At 43.9% G+C, this 14,293-nt stretch overlaps 2 pseudogenes; both read left to right on the forward strand.

The window, feature by feature from the left end:
• The first annotated feature begins 2,808 nt into the window (after nt 1-2,808).
• LOC122872699 lies at nt 2,809-2,985 on the forward strand (annotated as a pseudogene).
• Nucleotides 2,986-10,063: 7,078 nt separating this feature from the next.
• On the forward strand, nt 10,064-10,229 carry LOC122872700 (annotated as a pseudogene).
• Nucleotides 10,230-14,293: the final 4,064 nt, after the last annotated feature.

The following is a 14,293-nucleotide window of genomic DNA, read 5'->3' on the forward strand; positions in this document are numbered from 1 at the left end:
TCGCTTCTCGGCCTTTGGTTAAGATCAAGTGGTGCAAGACGGAAAGACAACTGCAAAGAGGAGGATATCCGATGCACAGAAACAACATGGCTGCAACAGCCCACAACCAGCAGATGGTCCCAAAGGTTGGTCTGAGGTTTACCTTGCGGTTCCAGGCTGTTTCAGATGCAGAACAAGTTCTATCATGAGCTTTTTTGGAACAGTGTGGCTATCGGGCAGCTACACCTGAAGGTGGAAGAAGTCTATTGTATTCAGTGGAACCAGCAGGAAAAGGCTTTTGACGTCACCCTGATGGATGAGGATCTCTACAGAAGAGTGGTTGAAGTCTGCAGCAAAGAAGCTGGGGTAAGGCCCTTGTCCTGTTACCAGGTTCTGAATCTAGACCGACCAAATTTCAGAACCATCACCGTACATATGTTCAACCCTTTTGTGACTGACCTGGCGTTAGCTGCATTTTTGGAGCAGTATGGAGAGGTTGTGACAGCTGCTAGGTACATGAAGGATCCAATGGGGTTTTGGACTGGAGCGCGGCAGTTCCAGGTACTGCTCAACCCCTGTCCCAGAAGGGCCTGGTGGACTGAAGCACCCACCTGCTTTTTTAGCCTTGGTGGGGATCGTGGTTTTCTATACTACTCCCGGCAACCACCTTCTATAGGCGGTGTAGGCAGTCTGGTCACACGGAGGCGGGCTGTGCTGGAGCCAGCTGTCGTCTTTGCTTGCAGCGGGGCCATGAGGCCAAAGATTGCACTGCACCTAAGGCCTGTCATGGATGTGGTGGACTGGACCACCTGTACCAGAGCTGTCCTAGCCGCAGGAGGACTTTTGCGGAAGTAGCCAAAACCAGTGGTGTGCTGGAGGGAGTCAAGGAGCAAGGAAAGGGACACAAACCTGCGGGTAATGTCCCAAGGAGACCAGCGCGGGAAGAGTCGGGTGCTGTACTTTCTGAGAATACAAAAGAGGCAGCTCTCCGGGTGCAGGGAGCAGACTGGGCTGACAGAGAGGACGGGGAGGCCCAGGCCCCCTCGGACAACACGGAGGGGCTTTTTCCTATGCCTATTTATGGCCCAGTTTCCCCTAAGGTGAAGCAGGGGGCACGGAGAGGCTCGCAGGTGTTCGGAGCAGGGCTCCCAACTGAAAGTGGAGAGAGCGAGGAGGGGGGACACAGCAAAAAGACAAGGGGGAGGGGAAAGAGGGCCAGGCAAAAGTGGAGGGAGCAGATGTGGTGAGGGGTGATGGAGTAGGACAGCAAGGCAGAGTAGATGAGGAAGTAGAGGAGGGAGGTGGAGGGGGGATGGGTCAGTCCAGAGGAGTTTCGGGCGACCTGCTCCCTGTAGGGTTGGGGCTGGGTTTTGATCTTTCCCCTGGCCTGCTTATGCTGACATCCCCATCAAGTGAAGATGCATATGATGGACCCAACAGGCCATCAAGCTCGCCGAACCCAGAGCCCTTTTCCTGGGCAGAACAGATGGACAGTGAGGATCTTTACTCCCTGTAGGGAGGGGAACGTAGTTTTGGAAACAAAACAATTAAATTTGAGGGTTTTCAATGGTTTGTTTGAATGTTTTTTCTTTAAATGTGAGAGGAATGAGGGACTCTGTTAAAAGAAGGGTCATTTTTGATTTTGTAGACTCTCTGCATGTTTCCATTTGTTTTTTGCAGGAGGTACATCTGCGGAATAAGTTTGATGTTGGAAACTTCTCAAGGGAATGGACAAAAGGGGATTCAGTTTGGAGTGTAGGGGGCGTCCACTCTACAGGGGTTGGGATTTTGTTTGGAGTTAAAGAGATCGTGGTGGAAAATGTTTTTGTTATTGTCCAGGGGAGAATAATAGGTGCGGATATCACATGGGGGACAGCCAAGCTGAGGGTTATTGTGGTGTATGGGCCGCAAACTCCAGCAGGAAGGCAAGAGATGTTCGGGCTAGTGGAGCCGCACCTTGCCACAAATAGGCAGGTAATTGTAGGGGGTGATTTTAATGTGGAATTAGGTAAGGGGAGGGATACCAGTGAAAAATTTATCTCCCACCTTATGGCCAGACATGGCCTGGTAGATGGGGGGAGGGAGGTCAGGCCGCGGGTAGACGGTCCCACATGGCGTAACTCCCGGGGAATAGTCAGACGTCTGGATTATGTGTTTTTAGCAAAATCTTTGAGTCTGTTGGCAGGCAGGCTGCTCCCTGTATTTTTTTCAGATCATGATGGGCTGCTGTTTGAGGTGCGCTCGTGTGTGCCAGGTTTTGGGCCTGGTTATTGGCGCCTAAATATTAGTATTCTTGAGGAAGAGTTGTTTAAACAGTATTTTCTAGTGTTTTTCAGTGGCCTTCTGGGACTCAGACAAATGTGTCCTGGGGTGATAGAGTGGTGGGAGGTTGCCAAGGAGCGGATGAAGACTTTTTGTATAAATAATAGTAAAAGGAAGGTGAGGTGGGTGAAGAGAGAGGTGTTCCGCCTACAGCGCCTCCTCGAGCTAGAGTACGCAAGGGGAAACAATGGCGCCACAGTAAATCAGCTGGTTTGCGACTCCCTGAAAGTGCAGCTTAAGGAAATTTTTGAGTGTAGGGCACGGGCATATCTGTTGCGATCACGTCGAGAATTCCACGAGAAGTTTGAGACTTGTTCTGCTGTTTTTTTCAGCGCAATACAGGCTGAAAGGAAAAAACAGGTAATGACTGGGGTTAAGGATTCATGGCAAAAGGGTTTCTTTGAGAATTTCAGTTATGTTGGTAGGGATGCAATGATATCATGGACTTTGTATCTACTGAATGAAATGATGCATGTATGCTGTATTTGAGAAACTGTTTTTGAATTGAAACCATTTTTTTGTAATAAAAAAATCTGTTCCTATCAGTTTAATATCTGATATGTCCTCTATAAGGGACGACATATTAAACGGATTTTTAGCACCGGGAGCTGAAAACGGGGCTCGCTCCGCTCACTCCAAGCATTGACCTGGTACTGCGGCGCCGCCGGGAACGGTGCACCCTTCTCCTGCCTCGTGGAAAGCCAAACACGGACGCGAACAGAGAGGTTCGCCGCTCTGCTCGACGCTGGACAAAAAGACTCGAGTCAGGGTGGACTCACCGATGTTCCTTGTGGAACCTCATTGGGCCCCCAGTCCCAAATCACCGTATCGGCCGCGACGTGGCGCAGAATTGACAGCCAGGCGAAGCCTAAGAAAATCCAGCCAGATTTGCGCTTTGGATTGGCAGACAAACTGGCAGGGATATTGCCCCATTGCGACCAGTACACAATACCTGTTAAATGTGCCCTGCATTTTCCTCCCTTTCTCTCACTCACGAGGGCTTGGCTTATAGAGCCTGAGTACTCCTGATGTTTAAAGAAATAAAGAAAGCCTGTGTAAAAGGGGAAAACAAATCTTCTGGGTTCACTCACATCCCTTCCCTTAACCAGTCATGAAAGACAGTCATCCTCATCTGGCTCTTCAGAACGAAAACCACGCTCTGAACCGGGAGGGCTGTCCTCAGAAGGTAAGGGGCTGCCTTCTGGAACTGGTAAATGATCTGAGAGAGTAGCAGCCAACCTTGAGACTCTCCAGATACACCGCTGGGTGTAAGCCTGCTACTGTCTGATGCAGTAATGTCCTGCTGAGACAAAGACGTTCCAGTTTCCCCATTCTCCATTCCATCTCCCTCATTTGCGGCTGCAGCACCTTATCAGACTCATTTTCTTTGTACATCTCTTCCAAAACCTCCGAAAGTACATTGTACCTGCTCGCCTTAACCAGTGGAGAGGGGGGACGAGGGTGGCAAAACAGGAATGCCCACCTCCAACCTCTTTCTTTTTCCCTTTCCACCTCTGTTTGCCACCGTTACCCACTCAGCGACAAACGAAGTTCTCCTCCAAACTTTCATCCTCCTCGACCTGCTTTTCCCTGAGTCACCGCTCCCACAAGGGCTGGTGCTGCATCAGGCAAATCAGCCACAGCTGCTTCAATCTCTCTGTCTCTTGTGAGTTCAGCGATTACATCCTCAATTGCTCTTAACGAGGAGGTGTGACAGTCGTCGACCCATGGTTTTTCCAAATGCTGTACCCCCGTCACCACTGACTCCCGTCTGGCAGCATTAGCATATGATGAAACAACTTTGTTAAAAAAATATATTATTTAGTTTGTTAAAAAATTTAAAATATAAAAAATTCATAAAAAATAAATAATTTTTAAAAAATAATTTAAAATTTGAGTTAAATTTTGATTTTTGTTTTAGATAATTTTATTTACTTTTGTATAGGTATTCAACAAAACAACAACTCCATCATGAGTTTTGCTCATGATGATGGATGGACCGTGGTGCGCCAAGGCAAAAGACGTCGTCGATCCCCTGAACAGGATCGACAAAGACCATTTCAGGGTGGATATTACCACCAATCCGCCTTTGATAGAGAGGGTGGGGGTAGGGACTACTGGGGGAAGGACCGTGCACGTCCTGTCTCCCACTTTGCTGGGGGTCAGGTTCAGTTCCCCTACCCTAACCCTAACCCTAACCCTAACCTCTTCCCCTAACCCTAACCACACCCCCTCCTTTCCCTAACCTCTATCCCTTTACCAAATCCCACCCCCACCCTGTTCCTAAAATTGATCCCTAAAGATATTCAAAAAAAAATTTTATACATAGACTTAAAATCCATAGTCAACATCTCTGCCGATCTGCAAGCCTTTTCAGTTTTCTTTTAAGTTGTGCCTTTGCCTGAAGAAGACCCACAGTGGTCGAAATGTCGCGCGTAGGCACACTTTATTATTAAAAAAATATATATTTTATTTAGTTTGTTAAAAAAATATATTATTTAGTTTGTTAAAAATTATAAAAAATTCATAAAAAAATGAATATATTTTATGTTCACAATTTAAAATCTGAGTTAAAATTTGACTTATTTTATTTTGTTTATTGGGATTATAAAACATTGCTGTAACAGGGCTATTCGGTTTTATCCTTTTGTTGTGTATTTGTATATTTTTCTAATATTATGTACATTATGATTTACTACATGCATGCTTTTTTCTATTGAAGCACTTATTCATATTAATATTATTATATAATTTCTTGTATCTCCTTTGATTAATCAGCACTTACCTTTTTATTTCCAGCACTTACCGCTTCTGCTGCAGTTCTGTTTGTCTGCTTTTTGTTTTTCTGACCCAGCTGCTCTCCTGAAATTATACCTGAGTACTTACTTTTATGAATTATCAATGGTGGTGTCTCAAATCTCCCGCTGCAGGAGATTTAACTGAGCCCCCATCGACTGTTAGACTATGTAGTCATCTATTCCATTTCTTAGTGATTTTAGTCCCAGACACTGATTTGTTGTTTCCCCTAATTTTTCCTTTTTGGTTTTTAAACCTTTTATGAACCACATAGTAGCACCTGTTGATTTTATGAACTTAGAATACAAAGAAATACATCAGTGCCAGTGCATTATAACTCCCTGCAGGGAGTTAACCCTTTTTCACCTAACCTAACCCTAACCCTAACCACACCCCTCCCCCTTACCTTACCTCTATCCCTTTACCAAATCTAACCCCACCCTATTCCTAAAATGTATCCCTAAAGATATTCAAAAAAATGCACACATAGACTTAAAATCCATAAATATATTTAAATAAAAACTATTAATATTGCATGTTTTGGGATATACAATATTAAAATCGGTTTCATTCCTGATTAAAAACTTATATTTATCGACATATGAGGGGTTAAAAACAAGTGGACAAAATACAAATTTAAACACAGACACAAGTTAAGAACACAAACCAAAGTTAAAACAAGTTACAAGGAGGGTATAAATAGAGTGCAGTGGCTTTTTCTTTCATTCTTGCTCAAACCATTGAAGAGTCAACATCTCTGCCAGTCTGCAAGCCATTTCATTTTTTTTCAGTTGTGCCTTAGCCTGAAGAAGACCCAAAGAGGTCGGGAAACGTCGCGCCTAGGCACACTTTATTATTTAAAAATTATTGTTTAGTTTGTTAAAAAAATATTTATTTTGTTAAAAATTAAAAATATAAAATTTATAAAAATAAATATATTTTAAGTTCACAATTTAAATTTGAGTTCAAATTTGACTTCTGTTTTAGATAATTTCATTTTATTTATTGGGATTTAAAAATAACTCCTTCATCATGAGTTTTGCTCATGATGATGGATGGACCGTGGTGCGCCACAGCCAAAAGACGTCGTCGATCCTCTGAAAGGGATCGACTAAAGAACATTTCAGGGCAAGACGGTGTAGTCCCTCATTCGCCCAGGAGTGTTCTATCGCCAGAAAAAGGTTTCAGTCGTAGTCATCTGGACACTGTTTTCAGAATCAAGACATTTCGCCCCATCCGGAAGTCATTCTCAATTGTGAAAAATTGGACGGCAACTGGAAATTTAAGTTAATCTGAGTTACATAAGCCCTGCCCTCAGGAGGAATCTGCCTGAGTATCTGTTAATAGCTAGTTTCACCTGAAACTGCCCTAATAGTTTCAAGATGGCTGAAAGATCAGTAATCAGGCCTATTGTTCTCTGGCTGCATCTACTTCATCACTGTTAAATTGCCTGATTGGCATGTGATAGGCGTGACCAAGGTGATAATACACTCTGATAGACTTTGGGCAGATTAAATCTCAGACCACCATTTCTGTTCAAAGAGGGTTCTCTTTCTTCACAAAAATGGCTTCCCTTGACGCCTTGTTCAAACCAACTCTTCTCTCTACTAAGAATCTTCACCTCGCTGTCTTCAAATGTGTGGTTTGTAGCTTTTAAATGCAAATGCACGGCGCTCTGTAACCCTGAGTTAGCGTGTCGCCTGTGCTGATAAAGTCTTTTGTGAAGTGGCTGTTTGGTTCCGCCTATGCACCGCTTCTTTGCAGTTTTCTCTCACTGCACTGAATGGAGTAGACAACATTGCTCTCTGTTTTTGTGTGGGTAACTTGTCCTTAGGGTGAACGAGTTTCTGTCTTAAAGTGTTGCCTGGTTTAAAGAGGACCGGAACATCGTGCTGTCTAAAGATCCTTTGTAGTTTTTCAGACAGTCCAGATACATAAGGAATGGAGACACCGTTCCTTCTCGGTTCAGTTACACTTTTGTCCTGTTTTTTGGCTCTTTTAACTTTGTTGATAGCCCAAGTGAGAGGATAACCACAGGCTGAGAGTGCATTCTGGACATGCTTTTCCTCTTTCTTCTTACCCTCTGAGCCTGTGGGCACTTCTTTGGCTCTGTGTTGTAATGTCCGGATTACACCCAGCTTGTGCTGTAGTGGATGGTGTGTGAGTCAAGGCGGATATTACCACCAATCCGCCTTTGATAGAGGGGAGGGTGTGGGGGTAGGGACTACAGGGGAAGGAACGTGCATGTCCTGTCTCCCACTTTGCTGGGGTCAGGTTCAGTTTCCCCTACCTAACCCCTAACCCCTAACCCTTCCGTGAGGAGAGGCACGCCCATGAGTTACGCCTATTTTTGGCAGGCCTTGTCATCTGGCCGAGCCTTGCGCGCGTCTGTGAAAAGCAAAGAGAGCTGCCCTAGGCAATATCGGGCGTGAGGCCGCTTGGGAGGCGGTGCTGATAAGCAGGCGTTGTTATGCGCAGAGACAAGAGGCTACACCAGGGCAAGGAGAAGCATTCCGGAGGTGGGCTCCAGAAGCAAAGCATCGGTGCTCATCGCCTCTCGGCCTTTGGCTAAGATCAAGTGGAGCAAGACGGGGAAGAAAACTACAAAGAGGAGGATATACGAACAACAGAAACAACATGGCTGCAACAGTCCACAACCAGCAGATGGTCCCAAAGGTTGGTCTGAGGTTTACCTTTGCGGTTCCAGGCTGTTTCAGATGCAGAACAAGTTCTATCATGAGCTTTTTTTGGAACAGTGTGGCTATCACAGCAGCTACACACTGAAGGTGGAAGAAGTCTATTGTATTCAGTGGAACCAGCAGGAAAAGGCTTTTGACGTCACCCTGATGGATGAGGATCTCTACAGAAGAGTGGTTTAAGTCTGCAATAAAAGCTTGGGTAAGGCTCCTTGTCCTGTTACAACAGGTTCTGAATCTAGACTGACCAAATTTCAGAACCATCACTGCATATATGTTCGAACCCTTTTGTACGACTGACTGGCGTTAGCTGCATTTTTGGAGCAGTATGGAGAGGTTGTGACGGCATGCTAGGTACATGAAGGATCCAATGGGGTTTTGGGACTGGAAGGCGTAGCAGTTCCAGGTACTGCTCAGCCCCGACCCGGAAGGGCCTGGTGGACTCAAAGCACCCACCTGCTTTTTTTAGCCTTGGTGGGATCGTGGGTTTCTATACTACCTCGGCAACCACCTTTCTGTAGGAGGTGTAGGCAGTCTGGTCACACGGAGGGGGCTTTTTTCCTATGCCTATTTATGGCCCAGTTTCCCTAAGGTGAAGCAGGGGCACGGAGAGGCTCGCAGGTGTTCGGAGCAGGGCTCCCAACTGAAAGTGGAGAGAGCGGGGAGGGGGGACACAGCAAAAAGACAAGGGGAGGGGAAAGAGGGCCAGGCAAAGTGGAGGGAGCAGATGTGGTGAGGGGTGATGGAGTAGGACAGCAAGGCAGAGTAGATGAGGAAGTAGAGGAGGGAGGTGGCGACACAGAGCAAAGGGGTAGGTGGAGGATGGGGTCAGTCCAGAGGAGATTCGGGTGACCTGCTCCCTGTAGGGTTGGGGGCTGGGTTTTGATCTTTCCCTGGCCTGCTTATGCTGACATCCCCATCAAGTGAAGATGCATATGATGGACCCAACAGGCCATCAAGCTCGCCAACCCAGAGCCCTTTTCCTGGGCAGAACAGATGGACAGTGAGGACCTTTACTCCCGTAGGGGAGGGGAACGTAGTTTTGGAAAGAACATTTAAATTTGAGGAATTTTCAATGGTTTGTTTGAATGTTTTTTCTTTAAAATGTGAGAGGAATGAGGGGACTCTGTTAAAAGAAGGGTCATTTTGATTTTGTAGACTCTCTGCATGTTTCCATTTGTTTTTTGCAGGAGGTACATCTGCGGAATAAGTTTGATGTTGGAAACTTCTCAAGGGAATGGACAAAAGGGGATTCACTTTGGAGTGTAGGGGGGGTCCACTCTACAGGGGTTGGGATTTTGTTTGGAGTTAAAGAGATCGTGGTGGAAAATGTTTTTGTTATTGTCCAGGGGAGAATAATAGGTGCGGATATCACATGGGGGACAGCCAAGCTGAGGGTTATTGTGGGGCCGCAAACTCCAGCAGGAAGGCAAGAGATGTTTGGGCTAGTGGAGCCGCACCTTGCCACAAATAGGCAGGTAATTGTAGGAGGTGATTTTAATGTGGAACTAGGTAAGGAGGGATCCCAGCGAAAATGTATCTTCCACCTTATGTCCAGACATGGCCTGGTAGATGGGGAGGAGGTCAGGCCATGGGTAGACGGTCCCACATGGCGAACTCCCGGGAATAGTCAGACGTTTTGGATTATGTGTTTTTAGCAAAATCCTTGAGTCTGTTGGCAGGCAGGCTGCTCCCTGTTTTTTTTCAGATCATGATGGGCTGCTGTTTGAGGTGCGCTCGTGTGTGCCTTAGTTTTGGGGCCTGGTTACTGGCGCCTAAATATTAGTATTCTTGAGGAAGAGTTGTTTAAACAGTATTTTCTAGTGTTTTTCAATGGCCTTCTGGGACTCAGACAAATGTGTCCTGGGGTGATAGAGTGGTGGGAGGTTGCCAAGGAGCGGATGAAGATTTTTTGTATAAATTATTGTAAAGGAAGGTGAGGTGGGTGAAGAGGAGGTGAAACTGTGGCGGCACGGTAAATTAGCTGGTTTGTGACTCCTGAAAGTGCAGCTTAAGGAAATTTTTGAGTGTAGGGGCATATCTGTTGCGATCATCGTCGAGAATTCCACGAGAAGTTTGAGACTGTTTTTTCAGCGCAATACAGGCTGAAAGGAAAAAACAGGTAATGACTGGGGTTAAGGATTCATGGCAAAAGGGTTTCTTTGAGAATTTCAGTTATGTTGGTAGGGATGCAATGATATCATGGACTTTGTATCTACTGAATGAAATGATGCATGTATGCTGTATTTGAGAAACTGTTTTTGGAATTGAAACCATTTTTTTGTAATAAAAAAAAAATCTGTTCCTATCAGTTTAATATCTGATATGTCCTCTATAAGGGGACGACATATTAAACGGATTTTTAGCACCGGGAGCTGAAAACGGGGCTCGCTCCGCTCACTTTAAACCGGCGCCGCCGGGAACGGTGCACCCTTCTCCTGCCTCGTGGAAAGCCAAACACGGACGCGAACAGAGAGGTTCGCCGCTCTGCTCGACGCTGGACAAAAAGACTCGAGTCAGGGTGGGCTCACCGATGTTCCTTGTGGAACCTCATTGGGCCCCCAGTCCCAAATCATCGTGTATCGGCCGCGACGTGGGCGCAGAATTGACAGCCAGGCGAAGCTTCAAGAAAATCCAGCCAGATTTTGCGCTTTGGATTGGCAGACAAACTGGCAGGGATATTGCCCCATTGTAACCAGTACACAATACCTGTTAAATGTGCCCTGCATTTTCCTCCCTTTCTCTCACTCGTCGCCCGAGGGCTTGGCTTGCAGAGCCTGAGTACTCCTGATGTTTAAAGAAATAAAGAAAGCCTGTGTAAAAGGGGAAAACAAATCTTCTGGGTTCACTCACATCCCTTCCCTTAACCAGTCATGAAAGACAGTCATCCTCATCTGGCTCTTCAGAACGAAAACCACGCTCTGAACCGGAGGGCTGTCCTCCAGAAGGTAAGGGCTGCCTTCTGGAACTGGTAAATGATCTGAGAGAGTAGCAGCCAACCTTGGAGACTCTCCAGATACACCGCTGGGTGTAAGCCTGCTACTGTCTGATGCAGTAATGTCCTGCTGAGACAAAGACGTTCCAGTTTCCCCATTCTCCATTCCATCTCCTCATTTGCGGCTGCAGCACCTTATCAGACTCATTTTCTTTGTACATCTCTTCCAAAACCTCCGAAAGTACATTGTACCTGCTCGCTTTAACCAGTGGAGAGGGGGACGAGGGTGGCAAAACAGGAATGCCCACCTCCAACCTCTTTCTTTTTCCCTTTCCACCTCTGTTTGCCACCGTTACCCACTCAGCGACAAACGAAGTTCTCCTCCAAACTTTCATCCTCCTCGACCTGCTTTTTCCCTGAGTCACCGCACTCCCCACAAGGGCTGCAGTGCTGCATCAGGCAAATCAGCCACAGCTGCTTCAATCTCTCTGTCTCTTGTGAGTTCAGCGACACATCCTCAATTGCTCTTAACGAGGAGGTGTGACAGTCGCCGACCCATGGTTTTTCCAAATGCTGTACCTCCACTACCACTGACTCCCGTCTGGCAGCATTAGCATATGATGAAACAACTTTTTAAAAAAATATATTATTTAGTTTGTTAAAAATTTAAAATATAAAAAATTCATAAAAATAAATAATTTTTAAAAATAATTTAAAATTTGAGTTAAATTTTGATTTTTGTTTTAGATAATTTTATTTACTTTTGTATAGGTATTCAACAAAACAACAACTCCATCATGAGTTTTGCTCATGATGATGGATGGACCAGTGGTGCGCCAAGGCAAGACGCGCCGATCCCCTGAACAGGATCGACAAAGACCATTTCAGGGTGGATATTACCACCAATCCGCCTTTGATAGAGAGGGTGGGGTAGGGACTACTGGGGGAAGGACCGTGCACGCCCTGTCTCCCACTTTGCTGGGGGTCAGGTTCAGTTCCCTACCCTAACTAACCTAACCCCTAACCCTAACCTAACCTCTTCCCCCTAACCCTAACCACACCCCCTCCTTTCCCTAACCTCTATCCCTTTACCAAATCCCACCCCACCCTGTTCCTAAAATTGATCCCTAAAGATATTCAAAAAAATGTTATACATAGACTTAAAATCCATAAATATATTTCAATAAAACTATTAATTCATGTTTTGGAATATACCATATTAAAATCAGTTTAATTTGATTAAAAACTTATATTTATCGACATACAAGGATTAAAAACAAGTGGACAAAATACAAATTGTAAAACACAGATACAAGTTAAGAACACAAACCAAAGTTAAAACAAGTTACAAGGAAGGTATAAATAGAGTGCAGTGGCTTTTTCTTTCATTCTTGCACTGACCATCGAACAGTCAACATCTCTGCCGATCTGCAAGCCTTTTCAGTTTTCTTTTAAGTTGTGCCTTTGCCTGAAGAAGACCCACAGTGGTCAGGAAATGTTATGCTGATAGGCACACTTTATTATTAAAAAATATATATTTTATTTAGTTTGTTAAAAAATATATTATTTAGTTTGTTAAAAATTATAAAAAATTCATAAAAAATGAATATATTTTATGTTCACAATTTAAAATTTGAGTTAAAATTTGACTTTTATTTTATTTTGTTTATTGGGATTAAAAATAACAACTCCTTCATCATGAGTTTTGCTCATGATGATGGATGGATCGTGATGCGCCACGGCAAAGACGCCGCCGATCCCCGAGCGGATCGACAAAGAACATTTCAGGCGGATATTACCACCAATCCGCCTTTGATAGAGGGTGGAGGTAGGGACTACCGAGGGAAGGACCGTGCACGTCCTGTCCTCCCACTTTGTTGGGGGTCAGGTCAGGTTCAGTTCCCTACCCCTAACCCTAACCCTTCCCCTTTTCCTCTTTCCTAACCCCCTAACTTGAAGTTTCCGTTTTTACTTACCTGTTTCCCCTTTACCTACTTACCTTCCCATACTTACCTACCTGGGTGACCATTTGATCCTCCTTACCTTTGGTTAAGTTTCTTTCCTCTTCTCCCCTTCTTTCAGGTCAGGTTCCAGCGAGATCTCTCTTACCTAGAAGATGTAAAAATAAATAAAAACACATTTTTTTAACACACTGGTCGGCTTTGGAGTTTTAAGCTTTAAACTGAGTATTGGTCAGGACCTTAGGCAGACATTGCTGCAACAGGGCTATTCGGTTTATCCTTTTTGTTGTGTATTTGTATATTTTTCTATTATGTACATTATGATTTACTACATGCATGTTTTTTTTCTATTGAAGCACTTATTCATATTAATATTATTATATAATTTCTTGTATCTCCCTTTGATTAATCAGCACTTACCTTTTTTTATTTCCAGCACTTACCGCCCTGCTGCAGTTCTGTTTGTCTGCTTTTGTTTTTCTGACCCAGCTGCTCTCCTGAAATTATACCTGAGTACTTACTTTTTATGAATTATCAATGGTGGTGTCTCAAATCTCCCATTACAGGAGATTTAACTGAGCCCCTTCGACTGTTAGACTATGTAGTCATTTATTCCATTTCTTAGTGATTTTAGTCCCAGACACTGATTTGTTGTTTCCCCTAATTTTTTCCTTTTGGTTTTTTAAACCTTTTATAAACCACATAGTAGCACCTGTTGATTTTATGAACTTAGAATACAAAGAAATACTAGTGCCAGTGCATTATAACTCCCTGCAGGGAGTTAACCCTTTTTCACCTAACCCTAACCCTAACCTCTAACCACACCCTCCCTTCCCTTACCTCTATCCCTTTACCAAATCTAACCCCACCCTATTCCTAAAATGTATCCCTAAAGATATTCAAAAAAATGCATACATAGACTTAAAATCCATAAATATATTTAAATAAAAACTATTAATATTGCATGTTTTTGGGATATACAATATTAAAATCAGTTTCATTCTGATTAAAAACTTATATTTATCGACATATGAGGGGTTAAAAACAAGTGGACAAAATACAAATTGTAAAACACAGACACAAGTTAGAACACAAACCAAAGTTAAAACAAGTTACAAGGGAGGGTATAAATAGAGTGCAGTGGCTTTTTCTTTTCATTCTTGCTCAAACCATTGAAGAGTCAACATCTCTGCCAGTCTGCAAGCCATTTCATTTTTTCAGTTGTGCCTTAGCCTGAAGAAGACCTAAAGAGGTCGAAACGTCGCGCCTAGGCACACTTTATTATTTAAAAATTATTGTTTAGTTTGTTAAAAAAATATTTATTTTGTTAAAAATTAAAATATAAAAATTTATAAAAATAAATATATTTTAAGTTCACAATTTAAATTTGAGTTCAAATTTGACTTCTGTTTTAGATAATTTCATTTTATTTATTGGGATTTAAAATAACTCCATCATGAGTTTTGCTCATGATGATGGATGGACAAGTAGCGCCACAGCAAAGACGTCGTCGATCCTCTGAAAGGGATCGACAAAGAACATTTCAGGGCAAGACGGTGTAGTCCCTCATTCGTCCAGGAGTGTTCTATCGTAGAAAAGGTTTC

Source organism: Siniperca chuatsi, unplaced genomic scaffold, assembly GCF_020085105.1.
Source record: "Siniperca chuatsi isolate FFG_IHB_CAS unplaced genomic scaffold, ASM2008510v1 Contig00085, whole genome shotgun sequence".
NCBI lineage: Eukaryota > Metazoa > Chordata > Actinopteri > Centrarchiformes > Sinipercidae > Siniperca > Siniperca chuatsi.